General features: G+C 38.5%; 1 protein-coding gene across 3 annotated transcripts in view; it reads right to left on the bottom strand.

Annotated features, from left to right (window-relative positions):
- spmap2 (sperm microtubule associated protein 2) overlaps positions 1–19,322 on the bottom strand; it is a 246,595-nt gene that overhangs the window by 169,576 nt on the left and 57,697 nt on the right. The gene's annotated exons all lie outside the window — the stretch shown is intronic.

The following is a 19,322-nucleotide window of genomic DNA, read 5'->3' as shown; positions in this document are numbered from 1 at the left end:
CTAATCTTGCTGGTTCAGGAGCCTGATGGTTGTAGGGCAATAACTGTTCATGAATCTGATGGTGTGGGACTTGTACCACCTTCCCAGTGGTAGCAGCAAGAAGAGAGCATAGCCTGAATGATGAGATCTTTGATGATGGAATCTGCTTTCTTGTGGAAAAGGAAAAATCTTTGAAACATGTAACATAATGCGTGCATCCAATCCAATTTCAGAATAACAAGTAGGCTACACAGAAGTTGGTGAACCTCACTGAGATTGGTGAATCTTTGGAATGATTTATCCCAGAGGGTTGTGGGGATCAGTCATTGTATTCATTCAAAGTGGATAAATTTCTGGATGTTAAGAAGTTAGGTTAGTGGGGACAGGTAGAAAAATAGTATGGAAGTAGAAAATCAGCCAAGATCCCAATGAATGGTAGAACAAAGAGCCAAATGACCTACTCTTGGTACTATCTCTTAAGTTTATTCAGGATGATTTAAGAAGGTTAGTAGTACATTCATAAACTAATCCTTCCCATTCAGAGAAGCAGCCAGTCCAATATCATATAACCTGATGTGGATTTTGACCCAAAACATCAACAATTTTGTTCCTCCCACAGTTGCTGCTCAACGCCCTGACTTCCTCCAGCAAAAAGTTTGGTGTACTAGATTCCAGCAGTTTCTTGTGTCATCATACAATCAATTCTATTTGTGCATCTCTACTCATATACAAACTGCAGCATTTTGTGTGTGGATTTTCATTCCTTTCAACACCACTACAGGTAGCATCTTATAAAAGAATGAAGAAAAAAATTGGAGTAACTTTTTATTAATGATACATTTCAATTAACAAATAAGTATCAACTCTATCATTTTGCAACAACATTGATGAATAAAAACATATAGTGGATGATTCATAGAAGTAAACATCTACATAATATGTCTGCTAGCACTTTGTGCATTTCCATCAATTTTTTAGACCATTCCATAAAAAACGAATTTGATCATCAAGTTTAAAGAACAATTATTCTGATACTTTTTGAAACAATTGGATCTGATAGATTGCTTTACAGTGTCATTAAATCTGACCAAAGCCAAATTCAATTATTTAAATTTGCATTGAAACAATTACAATTTAACAAATTTTATGAGTCACAGTAATGAACATGTCTCAAGTGTGTGGTTTGGAAGTAATATATTAGCCTAACTTACTGCTTTCTCTCACAGGCCCCAGGTCGCTGTTCAACTCTCTTACATTGCTGAGATATTAATTCACTCATCTGAACGTCCTTATAGCTATTAGATTATAAACAGCTTGTTTGGATGGCATACTGTATGCCATACAAGTGAGCTTTAGACCATATAACCATGAGACATAGGAGCATAAATAGACCATTCAGCCCATCGAGTCTGATTCATTATCCCATTCAACCCCATTCTTCTGCCTTCTCTCCATAACCTTTGACGTCCTTACTAATCAAGAACCTATCAACCTCTGCTTTAAATATACTCAGTGACATGGTCTCCACAGCCATCTGTGGCAATGAATTCCACAGGCTGGCTAAAGAAATTCCTCTTCATCTCTGTTCTAAAGGGATGTCCTTGTACTCTGACGTCATGCCTTCTGGTCTTAGACTCCCCCACAATAGCAAACATCCTCTCTACATCCACTTTTTCTAGGCCTTTTAATATTCATTCAGTTTCAATGAAATCATCCTTCCCCCATTCTTCTAAACTTCAGCGAATACAGACCTAGAGTCATCAAATGCTCCTCATATGTTAACCCCTTCATTCCTGCAATTATCCTGGTGAACATCCTTTGGACCCTCTCCAAAGCCAGCACATCTTTTCGTAGATAAGGGGCCGAAAACTGCTCACTATACTCCAAGTGGAGTCTGATCAATGCCTTATAAAACATCATTACATCTTTGCTTTTTATATTCTCTAGTTTAGTAGTATGCTGCTCTCTTAGCCTGCAGTTTGATTTTATGCTTAACCACCTTGAAAGAAGGCTGAAGTTTGAAAAATTTGCGTGAGGCTTTGAGCTGCCAGTAGCATTAATGCATTGCAGAGAATCCATTCAATCTTTCAAGGTGTAAGTTTTAGGATGATAGGGGAATCAAAGGGTATTGGACTGGAACAGAAAAGTAGAATTAAAAGTTCAAAGTAAATTTACTATCAAAGTACATATTTGTCACCATGTACTACCCTGTTCTTACAGGAACTCATTCATAGTAGAACAAAAAAAACTGCAAAAGAATCAATGAAAAAACCACAAAGAGACTGACAAGCAACCTATGTGCAAAAGAAGACAAATTGTGAAAATTAAAAAAAACATAAATAAATAAATATTTCTGTTGTGAGTTTGGTAGGTAAATTACTCATTGTAAATTGTCCTGTGATTAAGCTAGGATTAAATTGGGGGATTGCTGGGCAGCATGGCTTGAAGAGCGGACTCATCTATTCCCCGCTTTACCTCAATAAAATGTGTGGTGAACTACATATACCTGTCTGGACACCACCCCCCCCCCCCCCCCCGCTGACTGCTCCTGTGGCTCCTCCCACGGACCCCGGTATAAAGGCGATTGGGGACTCCGCCCCAGTCTCAGTCTCCAGAATGCAGTGTGGTGGTCAATTGCTGCTTGTTCATTCTTCCAGCCAATAAAAGCCAATATCTTGCCTCACGTCTCAGATGATATTGATGGTGCATCAATATGAAAATTGAGAAAAAAACAAATCAACTATGATATAAACACGAGGAAATCTGCAGATGCTGGAAATTCAAACAACAACACACACAAAATGCTGGTAGAACACAGCAGGCTAGGCAGCATCTGTAGGGAGAAGCGGTCGAAGTTTCGGGCGGAGACGTTGACAGCGCTTCTCCCTATAGATGCTGCCTAGCCTGCTGTCAACTATGATATGATTGTCAGTGGGCCTTAAGAGACATGGAATCTACTTATGGTTCCATTTCATATTATTATAATAAGGCACCAACGTTAAACATTAAGCATCAGTCCGATTGTCCTCAAAACTTAGAATAACTTTTCTTATACAATTATCAATGATTATTAATTATTGGTTTTAATTCTCTTAGGATACATTTCTATTGTTACCTGTGCAAAATAGTGTTTTAATTTGAAGTCATATTGCACAGTAGGGACATTAAAGGTACCTGGGTTCCAATTATCCTTGTGTCAGTTTGATTCATGAGTTAACATAAAGTTCTACCCATCAAAGGAGTAATAATTCAGCCCCTGTGTTCTCTGCACTGGTCAAATGGGTAAGTCATGAAGTTGCATGCCTTATACTTGAAAAGAAGTGGTCAGAAAATCTTTTCTTGGCAATATATAATTTTGCAAGATACATTTCTAGTGTGTATCAAGTGTATGGATGTAAAACATCTGCCCTGTAGCTCTTAATAGAAAAAACAAATCTCTTGCATCCTCCACATCCCTCTTGTGCACAGTCAGTTTGCACACAGCAAGCCTCTATAATCAGCAATATAATAATAGCCTGATTATTTATTTTGGAAATAGAGATTGAGGTATAAATTTTGACCAAATTATTGGAAATAATTCCACTGCAATAATTCTGAAGGATGTAAGAGGAGTCTTTGCAACCGCAACCTTAGCCTAACAGCTCATCTGAAAGACATCAACTTTGACAGTGCAGGCTTCCCAAAGCACTGAATCAGAATGTCACCCTAATTCTCTCCCCTAGACTCTGGAGCAGGGTTTGAATCTGGAACGTTCTGACACGGAGTTGATCTGTTGGCTATATAAAAAAAAGTCCCAACAACTGTTAATGGTAAAAGGGGATTTGAGAAATTAATTTAATCAGAATGCATCAGGTGAAATGAAATCCTGAAATATCTTTACTGCACTTGCTTCAATGGAACTAGTGAATGACTACATTAAAATCTTTTGCAATTGTACTTTACATAAGTTTGGTACCACAGTGATACCAATCAAATTCCTTTTTGTAGAAAGTTTTTAGAGCATGATTCTGCTTTTTTTTTTGCTTCATGCGTTTTCTTGGAAATTAAATAATTCTTAACTGTATAAACTTTGTTAAATAAAAAAGGATCAAATACAAGCCGTACTATTTTGATATTTATTGATGTGACTGTTCTGTGCCTTCTTATGTCACCTTTGCCCCATATCTCTTCACAGCTTTGATGAGCAAAAATATACCAATTAAAGCTTTAAAATTGATAATTAACTCAGCACAAATTTTCCAAACTTTATAGTTATTCACTTTTTTTCACTCCTCAAAGGCTTCCTCCTGATTGTCAAACTAGAACCCCTCACACCCACAAAACTCGAGTTAACCTGACCAGTATGGTATTACTCTACCTTCTGCATTCCACTTAATCCCATGAAAATTTAAACAAAATCACCACCAATCCATAGAATATGTATTTATGTGTGTAACTTTTCCATGTATCAGTCCAGCAAATCTATTACACAGCCTCCGCAAGTTTGATCTTCCAAGTCTATTAAACAAACACAGGACATTAAAAAAAATAATGTTCTTCCTCAAAAGCTTGTTCCATGCATCAGTGATACGAGTCCTCCTACAGATGTCATGCTGACTGTGAACTGCACATCGCTTAAGGCTAGAATACCAGGGCTAAGATCCAGAACCTGCTTCCATATGTTACACCCGGTTAAGTTCCAAAAAGGAAAGAAACCAGCATAAGGTGTTTTTCCCTTTATTTTTAAATGCTACATTGTGAAACATAATAAAGTTACAAATATCTTGAAAGCTTGACAAATATTACATTCACTCTCTGAACAATCAATGTATTGTCTGTTGTGTAAGTCTAACAGGAGTCCATGGACCCCATGCTTAATGGTATTGGTTGATGGCATAAAAAAGGTTAGGTAGCCCTGGTCTAAGGTGATTACTTGATTAAGTGGACATGATTAGATAGTAGGTTCTGTTCAAAGATCAAAAAACTAACAGGCTTAAATAATTGAGTTCTGCTTGTTTGAATTTGAAACTAAATTCCTAATAAATAATATTAATTGGAAATGGATAGCATTATAATGGACAAAAAAAGCACAGAAACAGGTCCTTCAGCCCATCTAATCTATGCTGAACTATTATTCTACCAAGTTCCATCAACCTGCACCTAGATCTTATCCCTCTATACCCCTTCCATCCATGTGTCTATTAAAATTTCTCTTAAATGTTGTAATTGAATCCGCATCCACCACTCTGCTGGCAGCTCGTCCCACACTCTCACCACTCTCTGAGTGAAGAAGCGCACCCTCAGCTTTTACCCTTAACTCATGACCTCGAGTTGTAATCTCACCTTACCGCAGTGAAAAGAGCCTGCTTGCATTTACCCTATCTGCAGTGCCTATCAAAAGTATTCACCTCCCCTTGGAAGTTTTTGTGTTTTATTGTTTTACAACATTTAATCACAGTGGATTTAATTTGGCTTTTTTGACACTGATCAACACAAAAAGACTCTTTTGTGTCAAAGTGAAAAAAGATCTCTAAAAGTGATCTGAATTAATTACAGATATGAAACACAAAATAATTGATTGCATGAGTATTCCGCCCCGCTTCAAGTCAGTATTTAGTAGCTTTGACAGAAATTACAGCCTTGAGTTTGCATGGACAGGTCTCCAATAGCTTTGGACATCTGGACACTGCAATTTTTTTGCTATTCTTCTTTACAAAACTGCTCAAGCTCTGTCAGATTGCATGGGGATTGTGAATGGTCAGCCCTTTTAAAGTCCAGCTACAAATTCTCAATTGGATTGACGTCTGGGCTCTGACTTGGCAACTCCAGGGCATTAACTTTGTTATTTTTAGCTATTCCTGTGTAGCTTTTGCTTTATATTTGGGGCCATTGTCTTGCTGGAAAACAAATCTTCTCCCAAATGGCAATTCTCTTGCAGATTGTATCAGATTTTCATACAATATTTCCTTGAATTCTGCTGCATTCATTTTACACCCTACTTTCACAAGCCTTCCAGGGCCTGCTGCAGTGAAGCATCCCCACAGCATGATGCAGCCACCACCATGCTTCATGGTAGGGATGGTGTGTTTTTGATGATGTGTGCTGTTTGGCTTACGCCAAACATAGCATTTAGTCTGACGGCCAAAAAGCTCAATTTTTGGTTTCATCAGACCATAGAACCTTTTCCCAGCTGACTTCAGAGTCTCCCACATGCCTTCTGGCAAACTCCAGCTGAGATTGCATGTGAGTTTATTTCAAGAGTGGCTTTCTCTTTGCCACTCTCCCATAAAGCTGTGACTGGTTGTTGTATGGGGCAGCCCTTCCCATCTCAACCATGAAGTTTGTAATTCCTCCAGAGTTGTCATAGATCTTTTAGTGGCTTCCCTCACTGGTCTCTTTCTTGCACAATCATTCAGTTTTTAAAGACAGACTTCTCTAGGCAGATTTACAACTGTGCCATATTCTTTCCATTTCTTGCTGATTGACCTAACTGTACTTGAAGGGATATTCAGTGTCTTGGAAAGTTTCTTCTATCCATTCCTGACCTGCACTTTTCAACAACTTTTTCACAGAGTTGCTTGTCAAAGAACAAAAATTTTTTTTTGACTGCGTTGCGTAGTTTTTGCCAGGATACTGACTCACCAGCAGTTGAACCTTCCAGATAGAGGTGTATTTTAACTACAATCAATAGAAACACCTTGACTACACACAGATTTCCAAAAACAGATCTCCATTTAATTAATTATGTGACTTTTAAAACCAATTGGCTGCACCAGTGATGATCTAATGAGTCATATTAAAGGGGGTGAATACTTATGCAGCTAATTATTTTGTGTTTTATATTTTGTAATTAATTTAGATCACTTTGTAGAGATCTGATTTCAATGTTGATGTTAAGGATCCGGCCTGAACACTGGGTCAAAGGGGCTGTGCTGATAGCTCTGGACCACGACAGCCCTTAAATTCTACCTTCTTTCACCTGGCCATGTGGGCTTCGAACCAGCCCCTTCCCTAATTGGACTCTCGTCAATTACCCACTTATCTCCTCGATAGCACCCACCTGTTTCTGTTCTCGCTCATTGCCCGGTCCATTTAAATCCTGCTTCGACTCACACTCTCCGCCTGTTCGTCCCAGTCCTGAACTGAGTCGTTCCAGCCTGCGATAGTGACTACTGCCAACGGAAATTGTTGAATTCTGTTTCCGGATTCTGCCTGTTTGGAACCTGATTCTTGCCTGAAGCACCCGTAATCGTCTGCCTTCGCCAGACAGCCTTTCCTGGGTAAGACCTTGGCCTGCCATTCCGGCTTTGTGCCTGCCTCCTGGTGTTGAAAGACTGTTGCCCCTATGGCTGCCTATAAAATCCTGGTAAAAGAACATTCATTGGTCTGCACTTGAGTCCTACCACAACACCGGCCCCTCCTGACAGTTGATCAGTGTAAAAAAAAGCCAAATGAAATCCACTGTGATTCAATGTTGTAAAACAATAAAACATGAAAACTTCTAAAGGGTGGGGGGAGGATGAACACTTTTAATAGGCACTGTATACCACTCATAATTTTATATACCTTTTTCAAAATGTAAATGCAGACTTGTTTTTTTTTAATATGGACATTGCAATAGTTTTGTGTTTTATTTATTTCAATTACTTACAATTAATATGTAAACTTGTTTCAAAGAGCTAACTCATTAACAAGAGCAGCACAAATATCATCTAATGTACATGAATATAAATATTTTATCAAAACATTAGGAAAAGGATAGAGCAGCAAACAAATGCTGTTGTCATCTTGGTAGATGCTGCTGCTGATACATCAGTGCCTGAGTCAGCTTTCACTGAACACACCATGGATAATTGTAGGTTTGATTCTCCTTAAAGGAATGAATTACAGCCCAGTGGTCTTGGCAGCATCACCTTTTTTGAAAGTTCACGATGAATCACTCTAAATTATTTGTTATGCAATCAACTGCAAAGTCTAATTAAGTCCCTGACTCTCTAATGATTGTTCATTCACTGTGTGTTGTGACTTAGTAACCAAAATCATTAGGTCTCTTGTGACCAGTTGCTGAATGTGTCATCAGTGTCCTTGTAATTTTGTTAAGGTGATTAGGTCAATGATGCTGCTCACATTGAAAGTAGCTGTAAAAACATACGTGTTATTTGTTGCTCTATAGAATTTCTTTATTTATTCATTGAGATCAGTGCGGAATAGGCCCTTCTGGACCTTTGAGCTGTGCCACCCCGCAACTTCCAATTTAACCCTTGCCTAATCACGGGGCAATTTGCAATGACCAACTAACCTAGCAACCGGTACGTCTTTGGACTATGAGAGGAAACCAGAGCACCCAGAGGAAAGACAAGCAATCACGGGAAGAACCTACAAACTCCTTACAGACAGCAGCAAGTATTGAACGTGGGTCGCTGGTACTGTAAAGCATCGTGCTAATCACTGTGCTACCATGAATTTATTGAGAATCTACATTCCGGTTCACAGTTCAAAGAAGATTCATTTTCAAAGTATGTGTGTACAACTGTGAGATTTATCTTCTTTCAGGTAGCTACAAAACAAAGAAACGTAATAGAATCCACAAAAACAAACCCCATACAACAAAGACTCCAATAAGTAAAAAAAAAATTGCGCAAACAATAAAACAGGCAAACAAATAATACATGGAACATGACCTGCAGAGTCTCCACAGCTCCAGATCCAGTACAGTGCTAAGGCACATGCAACCAGTCCAGGAACCCGATGCCTATAGGCCACAGCTGCAGAGTTAGTTCAGCACTGAGATTCGTCCTTCGCCCATGGTCTCATGCCTTAAACCCTGAACCTGGCTCGGTGATCAAATCAGATAAACATCAGCTTGTTCACACTTTAAGCATCAGATTTGGAACTGGCATTCAGTTTTACAAGTCAAGGTCCAGTCTATTGTCATGAACACAAGTACACATGTACACACGTGCAATGAAAAGCTTACTCGTCACAGCATCACACAAGCAACATTCACAAGAAAAGCAACTTCTACAGGGAAAAAACCAATTAGAACAAAAACAAAACAAAGCCCATTGTAGTGCGTGTCATCAAAGTCGTCATATTGTTGTTAAACTGTGTGGATTAGCATTTTCCCTGTTGGTTCAGTACTGAATGCTTCAAGGGACCACTTAAACATGGTGGTGTGGGCCTTCAGGCTTCTGCACCTCTTGCTTGATATTAGCTGCAAAAGGATGGCATAGCCCAGATGGTGAAGACCTTTGATCATGGATGTTGCCTTCTTGGGGAGGGATGTGCCTGTGATTTATTAGGCAGATTCCACTGCACTCTGTATCAGACTATAATACATTCAATCAGAATACTTCCAACACTATGTCAACATTTTATTTCTTCTAAACGTTTGGACAACCCTGGCATTTAATATGACCACAATCAAACTACTAAATCTTTTACAGCCTTTTGCATTTAGGAATCTATCTACCACCTTCTTAATCACATTCATTCACAGCCTCCATAGCTCTCTGTGGTGGGAAAAGGACATCTTGTATCAATTTACTTGGACATCAATATTCTGACTAAGATATCTCATTAAGATACCTTATTTCAATTTGACTCCATCATCATCATCATCATCATCATCATGTGCCGTGTGGTATGATGTAGGTAATCATGGAGACCATGATTATTCTGGCAAATTTTTCCACAGATGTGGTTTGCCTTTGCCATCTTCTGGGCAGTGTCTTTACAAGAAGGGTAACATAGAAACATAGAAAACCTACAGCACAATACAGGCCCTTCAGCCCACAAAGTTGTGCCGAACATGTCCCTAACTTAGAAATTACTAGTGTTACCCATAGCCCTCTATTTTCCTCAGCTCCATGTACCTAACTAAAAGTCTCTTAAAGGATCTAGCATATCCGCAATACCTGCCATTGTCAATACTCTTCAGAAATTGTCTGCCTGGCGTCAGTGGTTGCATAGTCAGGACCACCACCTGTTCCCATGGCTTCACGTGACCTTGATCTGGGGCTAAGCAGTCGCTACATCTTGCCCAGGGGTGACCTGCAGGCTAGCGGTGGGAAGGAGTGCCTTACACCTCCTTTGGTAGAGACGTATCTTCACCCTGCCACCCAACAATTTGACTAACCTATTCAAATTATAGACAAATATTGAAACTTGATCACAGGAAATGATTAAGAGCACAAATGTAAATTTGATGAAAATGATTGTATTTCTACAAACATTTGTCCTAAATCCATGCACAAATAAAACATTATCAAATTCTGTACCAAAGCAGTAAACTTGACTCTTCATGTGCCTTTAGAAACATTATTTTTTGTGTACAAGGAAGAAATGATTAATGTTCTTGGAAGTAAAAGCTGAAGTTTTAATTCTTAATAAGGTGAGGGATATCACATTTGGGAAGTGAGTTACTCCCAGAATGAACATGTTAGTTACCTCCAGAACAAAGCTTTCAGCACACATTTTAATCACAACCTCATGAGCAGCAATTAGATATTCAATGCAAAACATTTAATTCTCCTCTGAGATTGTCAATTTACTTCAACTTGGTTTTGTATTGTGAATATCAATTAGTTCTATATACAGAATAGCAACCATTTGGATACAAAGCAAATTCCTATGAAGCTTTTTGCAAACCTAACAGATAAAAGGGATTAAGAAAACAATCTGTTGTATTCTTTGAAAATGCCAATGTAGAGGTTATGATGTCTTCCCCTTTTCTTCAAATAGTTCCTTGGCATATTTTTATCCACCTGGGCCAGTGGACATTTAACATCATTTTCAAAGGTGTATAGATTAGAAAGATTAGAAAGTAAGCCACCATCAGGAAGGAGATACTGAAGTTTGAAGGCACGCACTCAACAATTCAGTAACAGCTTCTTCCCCATTGCCATCTCATTTTTGAGTAGGCATTGAACCCATGAACCATCACTACTTTTTGTTTTATTTCTACTTTTGTACTACTTATTTAACTATCTAATGCATATACTTCCAGTAATTCAGTTTTTTTCTGTATTATTATGTATTGCACTGCATTGCTGCACAAAAAGTCAACAAATTTCATGACATTTGCCAGTAATATTAAACATGATTCTACTAAGTTGGAGGCATGCTATATAGGCACCAGAAACATAGCAACACTTGTGGACTGCTCCCAGCACATGTTCAGACTGTATTGATCATTGATGCCATGTGCACATTGGCATAGGGCCAAGAAGATTAGAGAGCTAAAAGTGTGGTTCAAGGATTGGTGTGAGAGAAGTGGGTTTGAATTCATGGGAAACTGGCACCAGTATTGAGGAAGGAGGGAGCTGTACTGATGGGACGGACTCCACCTGAACAGTGATGGGACTTGGATCACAACAAATTGCATAATTAGTGCTGCGTTTGAGGCTTTAAACTAAATAGTAGGGGGGTGGGTTCAACAGATTGGAGAAGTATGGATAAAGTAAAAGATAAAAATATGGGGAAAAGGAAGAGCAAAAGATAAAATAAGAGAAAAGTAAGAGAGGAGTATAGAAAAGACAATTGCAAAAGCAAAATGTATTACAAAATTTTGAAAGCACAATGAGTGTAAGGGCACTTTATCTGAATGCCCGTAGTATTCGAAATAAGGTCAATAAACTTGTGGCACAAATCAGTACAAAGGAGTATGATTTATTGGCCATTACAGAAATATGGTTGCAGGTTGGAGAGGATTGGGGATTAACTATCCAAGGATATCAGGTAATACAAAAGGATAGGCAGGGAGGTAAGGGAGGTGGGGTAGTGTTCTTAATTATGGATGAGATCAGGGCAATAGTGGGAGATGTTACGTACCCCATAACCGGATGTCTGACCAGCAGAGAAAGAAGAATACATTGGAGTCTGGTGGTACCAAACTAAAGGTGTTTATTAGTAAACTACACAATATCAAAAATGCAAATATACATATAAAACAAGTTAGCAGTAATAAACCTAAAAGTGTAGGAATAATAATAATCAATAATAAACAAGCTCTATTGATGTCTAGGGGTAAATGAATTGTCATAGGAAAGTATAGACTTCAGTTCATAAATGCTGAGGTGGTTATGGTTGTTGTATTGAAATTGTTGGAGAGAGAGAGAGAGAGAGATGTAACAGCAACAGCTGCAGCAGGCAAACCTTTTTGTGGCTTTCTTAATCCGTCTATTCGTTGTGGCCATTCAGTTATGACTCCTCTGGTCTTCAGCTAGACCGTTCTTCTGTGGTGGACTCATCAGTCTGGCATGAGTGGACACACACACAAGTCCCCACCGGCCCTGCTGTAACACTGTGAGCTTTACTGACTGATCTCCTGGTTCGGTCTTCGAAGCCCCCACCTTTCTGTGGGTTCCCTACACTCAGTCAGTGTCCACTGGTGTGTCTGAAGGGTGTCTCTCCAGACCTGTCTTTTCATCCCCACTCACAGGGTCTCAGCTATCCATCAACTCTGAATGACTGTGTCCATCAAATCAGGCCACTTCTGCTGTCTCATGAGAAATGTTAGCTGTTACGTACTCGTGACACATGACAGTGGTGCCCTTGTCATGTGACTGGGGTTGAAGCTGTACTGGTCTTGAGGTGATGGTCTTGTGATGGTGGAATGACGTCATTTTCCCGCCAGTAGAGATCATGTGACGGGTTTTTTTTACAGGTTATAAAAGGTAGACCACACCCTGTGAGGAGGGGCAGTTCATGGCTGGATTTGCCAGGTTGACTTCATGCCACTGCGTGTTTTAAGTGATGACGCAGTTTAGTTGAAGGATGAAGTTTTTATTTAATGCCTAAAGTTTAAGAGGTCATTGCCAGCAGGTTCTTTATGATGCTGCTAGTTCGAGAAATTAGTGGAGAGTGAAGATTGGAAGTTCGGAAGTTAAAGATCGAGGAGAATCACTTTCTACGGTGAAAAGGGGCCGACCTTAGTTTGATCCTTATTTGGAAGGATTTCGTTGACTATCTTCGTGTTAATCCCTAGGTTTAACTAGAAAGGATTGAAGGTAGTGGAGGAGGAAAGGTCAGTGCCTTTAAGCCGTTCTGTTTCATAAATTCTTCGTGGGAAGTTCGACGTCGGGGATCGAAGCAAGCGACGTGAAAGAGAACCTAAATCGTCCTATAAAGTCTCTCCTTTTAAATGGACTGTGAGCATATCGAACTTTTGGCAATATCACTTTTAAGAACTATTTTTGGAATATCACTTTAAGAACTGTTTGGGCTGCTGCTCAGCAGCTGTTTCCGGTTACGGTAGTGTTTGTTTACTTTTGGGGGGTTTGTTTTCTGTGTTTAATAAACGTGTTGTTTGTTATAAGAAACCCTTGCCGAACTCATATATTTATTGTTGCCTGAATACGTAACATTAAATATGGGGGCTGCGTCTGGATTGAATCATTTGAGTTTAAATGCTTGCTAACTTTTGAATCGGTGTTTTGGGAACGGGGATTACTTGGTTCTTTTGTTTGGCTTGTTGTGGTATTCGGCAACAATGAATATTGATGAGTTTCTGGCTTCGCCAGATGCGGAGGTGTTGGTGAAGGCGAAAAAAACTGAGGTGTTTGAGATAGCTCGTAGATTGCAACTTAAAGGTATTTTGCAGACCACTTCTAAGGCTGTGATACAGAGAAAAATCGCGTCACACTATGTGGTCTCGGGTGTTTTTGATGAATCGATTTTAGAGTCGTTTCAAATAAGTAATCTGGAGATGCAGTTGCAAATCGAACAAATGAAATTGGAACAAAGTAAAGCTGATTTGGAGAGGTGAAAATTGGAGGCGGAACAAAAGAAGACAGAATTTGCATATGCAATAGAGGAATTAAGGTCTGGAAATCAGTCTTCTGGTTCTAAAAAAACGTTTGTTGCTAGTCAAGAAATTAAATTGGTCTCTCCATTTAGTGAAACAGAAGTGGAAAGGTATTTTCAACATTTTGAAACTATTGCTCGGATGTCAGAGTGGCCGAAAGATAAATGGTCAGTGTTGTTACAGAGTGTAATTAAAGGCAAAGCACAACAAGTTTACACAGCTTTAACAGCTGCGCAAGCACTTGATTATGATATTGTAAAGAGGCATATCTTAAACGCATATGAGTTAGTCCCAGAAGCATATAGGGAAAGATTCAGAAGTTTGAAAAAGTCTGTGGAAAAAACTTATGTGGAATTTGCCTATGATAAAGCTATGTGTTTTGAGAGATGGGTTTCTTCTAAAAATGTAAATGGGGACTATGATACATTGAGAGAGCTGATTTTAATGGAGGAATTTAAAAGAAGCATTCCTGTTGAAGTAAGGACTTACTTAAATGAGAAGGATACTGATAAATTGCAGGACTGTGCTAGATTAGCTGATGAGTATGTTTTGATCCATAAGAACAAATTTCCTCAGGGCAGAAATTTTAAGAGGAAAAATAACATGAAGACTCCAGGTAAATCGGAAATTAAATCAGAGGTTAATGAGAAAGGGAAGCCTGTGAAGAAAAGACAGTTTGGTCTTATTTGTAACTATTGTAAGAAGCCTGGCCATGCAATAGCTAACTGTTTCAAATTGAAAAAGAAAGAGAAGGAAGCAGTTCCAGATGCTTGTGTGCAACATACTGAAGCACCTGTAAAGTTACAGGGTTTGATAAAAACCGATGAGGCTTTGTTAGAGTCTGACCAAGTTAGAAAGGGATATGATCATTTTATAACTGAAGGGATCTACTCCGGTGCCAATAAAAATCCTTAGGGATACTGGTGCTTCTCAATCACTGATGTTAGACAGTGTGTTGAAGTTTAATGAAGAGTCTGATACTGGTGAGGTAAATTACATAAGAGGTGTTGGAAGTGATTTTATGCCTGTACATTTACATAAAGTAAATTTAAAGTCAGGGTTAGTTACAGGATTTGTTAAAGTAGGATTACAGCATAGCTTACCTGTGAAGGGTATTTCTTTATTGTTAGGTAATGACTTGGCAGGTGGACAAGTTTTTCCTGAAGTGCATTTGACAAAGGAGTCAGAGGAACCAGAGCTGAATTCTAACACGGATTCTTCCTGTGTTGTGACTAGAGCTATGGCTAAAAAGATTGATGCGCAGAATTAGGTTGTTATTCAGGACTGTTCAACTCAGGATTCGAGTTTTGAGGATGTGTCAGAGACTTTCTTATCTTCGTTGTTTGAACAAGATTCTTGGAGTAAGTCTGACTATAAAGATTTATCTTTGTCTCGGAAGGAGATGATAGCAGAGCAGAATAGAGACTCTGAGATTATAAAATTAAGAGAGCAGGTTTTACTAGATAGTGAAATTGATAAGGTGCCAGTAGGATATTACTTGGAAAAAGGAGTGTTGATGAGGAAGTGGAGATCGCCTACAATTCCTGCAAGTGAGGATTGGAATGTTGTTTACCAGGTAGTTGTTCCGAAAGTTTATCGAAATGAGATTTTGACTTTAGCTCATAGTGTGCCTTTAGGTGGACATCAAGGGGTAAGGAAAACTGTGGACAAGATTTTAAAACATTTTTACTGGCCTGGTCTAAGAAAAGATGTGGCGATGTTTTGTAAAACGTGCCATGCTTGTCAAATTGTGGGTAAACCAAATCAGGTTACACCAGTAGCTCCATTACAACCTATCCCAGCATTTGGTGAACCATTTTCTAAAGTTATTGTAGATTGTGTTGGTCCATTACCAAAGACAAAAACTGGTTATCAGTATTTGTTGACTATCATGTGTACTTCTTCTAGGTTTCCAGAGGTAGTACCACTTAGGAATATAAAAGCTAAGACAGTGACAAAGGCCCTTATAAATTTTTTTACTTATTTTGGATTACCTAAGGAGATACAAACTGATCAAGGCAGTAATTTTATGTCTGGATTGTTTCAACAGATAGTTTATAAATTGGGAGCTTAGCAAATCACTTCGTCTGCATACCATCCAGAATCGCAGGGTGCCTTGGAGAGGTTTCATTCTACCCTCAAGAATATGATTAGGACACTTTGTGTGGAAAATGAAAGTGACTGGAATGAGGGTATAAACTTACTTTTATTTGCAGTAAGGGAAGCGGTACAGGAATCTTTAGGTTTTAGTCCATTTGAACTTGTGTTTGGGCATAGAGTTAGAGGACCTTTAGCTTTGTTGAAAGAACAGTGGATTAATCAGGAAGTACACACTAATTTGTTGGACTATGTGTTGAAATTTAAGGACAGGTTACATAAAGCTTGTAGCTTAGCTAAGGAAAATTTAAAGTTGGCTCAGGAGAAAATGAAGACTTGGTATGATAAAGAAGCTAGGATGAGGATGTTTAAGCCTGGAGATAAGGTGTTGGTTCTTTTCCCAGTGCAGACAAATCCTTTACAAGCTAGATTTCATGGTCTAAAATCAATGATGTGGATTACGTGGTAAAAACTCCAGATCGTAGAAGGTCAACACAACTTTGCCATATAAATATGTTGAAACCATATTTTGAGAAACAATCTGATACTGTGACTGTTGTGGTTAGTGAGAGTGAGTTTGATTTAACTAGGAACATGATAGATGATTCATCTGACTTTCATTCTAAATCCAACATTGTTTCTGTTAGGTTACCAATTTCAACCATTCTGGAAAATATTGATGAAAAATTAGCACATTTACAGTTAGAGCAGAGACAACAGATGAAGGAGTTGATTTTTAAATATAGGGAGTTGTTTCCAGATGTTCCGAGAAGGACTACTATAGCTTCACATGATGTAGATGTTGGAGATGCCAAACCTATTAAACAACACCCATATAGGATGAACATAGAAAAATGTGAACTTGCTGAGAAAGAAATTGAATATATGTTAGAGAATAATATCATTAGACATTCTAACTCGAATTGGAGTTCACCATGTGTTATGGTGCCAAAGCCAGATGGTAGTATTAGGTTTTGTATGGATTATAGGAAGGTGAATGCTGTAACGAAAACAGATGCATATCCAATTCCTAGAGTAGATGATTGTGTAGATAACGTTGGAAAAGCAAAGTTCCTTACAAAGATTGATTTATTGAAGGGGTATTGGTGTGTTCCATTAATGGACAGAGGTAGAGAGATTTCTGCATTTGTAACTCCATCTGGGTTATATGAGTATAATGTTCTTCCATTTGGGATGAAGAATGCCCCAGGTACTTTCCAGAGGATGATTAACTTTGTGATTCAGGGATTGAAAGATACTGATGCTTATATTGATGATTTAGTGACAGGAAATGATACTTGGGAAGCACACATTATTGCGATGGAGAAATTGTTTGAAAGGCTTTCAAAAGCTAACTTAACTATTAATTTAGCTAAGAGTGAATTTGGACATGCCACTGTGACTTACCTTGGTTATGTTGTGGGTCAAGGTAAGGTAGCTCCTGTTCAGGCAAAAGTTCAGGCAATTTTAGAGATTCCCATTCCAACTGGGAAAAAGACTCTCAGAAGGTTTTTGGGAATGGTAGGATATTATCAGAAATTTTGTAAGAATTTTGCTAATGTTGCCCTTCCATTAACTAACCTTCTGCGGAAGAATGAGAAGTTTGTATGGACGGTGCCTTGTCAAGAAGCATTTGAAAAATTGAAAACAATGATATGTCAACAACCTGTGCTTAAGGCACCTGACTTTGAAAAACCTTTTTCATTGGCTGTGGATGCTAGTGATGAGGCTGCAGGAGCAGTATTAATGCAAAGGAATGAGGGTGATGAGGTTGATCATCCAGTAGCTTACTCTTCTAAGAAATTTAATAAGCATCAAAGAAACTATTCGACAATAGAGAAAGAATTGTTATCTCTAGTTTTAGCTTTGGAATATTTTGAGGTATATGTTAGTACAACTCAAAAAACACTTATTGTTTACACTGATCATAATCCGTTAGTTTTTCTGAGTAAGGTGAAAAACAAAAACAGAAGATTATTAAATTGGAGTTTGATGTTACAAGAGTACAATATTATGATAACTCATATTAAAGGTAAAGATAATGTGGTTGCTGATTGTCTATCTCGATGTTGAATGTACACTGTAATTTTTTTATGAAGTGGTATTTTTTAATTGTAACACTCCTACTGTATTGTGAGTTATAAGCTGTTATATGATGGTATTGTATATGTTATAAAATTTATACCTTTGTTTTTCTTGTAAGCAATTGTTAAAAATTTTTGTTCTTGTCAGACCAAAAATGTTTTTTTTTGGAGGGAGGTGTTACGTACTCGTGACACATGACAGTGGTGCCCTTGTCATGTGACTGGGGTTGAAGCTGTACTGGTCTTGAGGTGATGGTCTTGTGATGGTGGAATGATGTCATTTTCCCGCCAGTAGAGATCATGTGACGGGTTTTTTTTTACAGGTTATAAAAGGTAGACCCCACCCTGTGAGGAGGGACAGTTCGTGGCTGGATTTGCCAGGTTGACTTCATGCCACTGCGTATTTTAAGTGATGACACAGTTTAGTTGAAGGATGAAGTTTTTATTTAATGCCTAAAGTTTAAGAGGTCATTGCCAGCAGGTTCTTTATGATGCTGCTAGTTCGAGAAATTAGTGGAGAGTGAAGATTGGAAGTTCGGAAGTTAAAGATCAAGGAGAATCGCTTTCTACAGTGAAAAGGGGCCGACCTTTGTCTGATCCTTATTTGGAAGGATTTTGTTGACTATCTTCATGTTATTCCCTAGGTTTAACTAGAAAGGATTGAAGGTAGTGGAGAAGGAAAGGTCAGTGCCTTTAAGCCGTTCTGTTTCGTAAATTCTTTGTGGGAAGTTCGACGTCGGGGATCGAAGCAAGCGACGTGAAAGAGAACCTAAATCATCCTATAAAGTCTCTCCTTTTAAATGGACTGTGAGCATATCGAACTTTTGGCAATACCACTTTTAAGAACTATTTTTGGAATATCACTTTAAGAACTGTTTGGGCTGCTGCTCAGCAGCTGTTTCCGGTTACGGTAGTGTTTGTTTACTTTTGGGGGGTTTGTTTTCTGTGTTTAATAAACATGTTGTTTGTTATAAGAAACCCTTGCCGAACTCATATATTTATTGTTGCCTGAATACGTAACATAGCGAGCAAAGTAAAGTCCTTGTAGTGGAAGATAAATAATCCAGGAAGTGTCATAATACAGTAAATCAACAGTCTCTGTCCCCCTCTTATCTGTAGCAAATGTTCTTGCCTGGGCTTTATCTCTCTCTCTCATGAGCAGCATAACAACAGCAATAGTTCGTAGTTCTCAGGAGGGGGGTTGGGAATGGTTAACTCTGCACCCATTGACCATCAGGTCTGTTCATCACCCATAACACCCCCATCCTTCTGGAAATTTTCACCAGAGTGAAAATGAACTAATAAAGTATATTACTGAATTACAGAGTTTAACAAAATATAGAAGTGGTCTTAACTACAAGAATAATACAGGTACA

Source organism: Hypanus sabinus, chromosome 16, assembly GCF_030144855.1.
Source record: "Hypanus sabinus isolate sHypSab1 chromosome 16, sHypSab1.hap1, whole genome shotgun sequence".
In the NCBI taxonomy this organism is placed as follows: domain Eukaryota; kingdom Metazoa; phylum Chordata; class Chondrichthyes; order Myliobatiformes; family Dasyatidae; genus Hypanus; species Hypanus sabinus.
The sequence above is the reverse complement of the archived record's forward strand: the minus strand, read 5'-3'. Positions and strand labels throughout refer to the sequence as shown.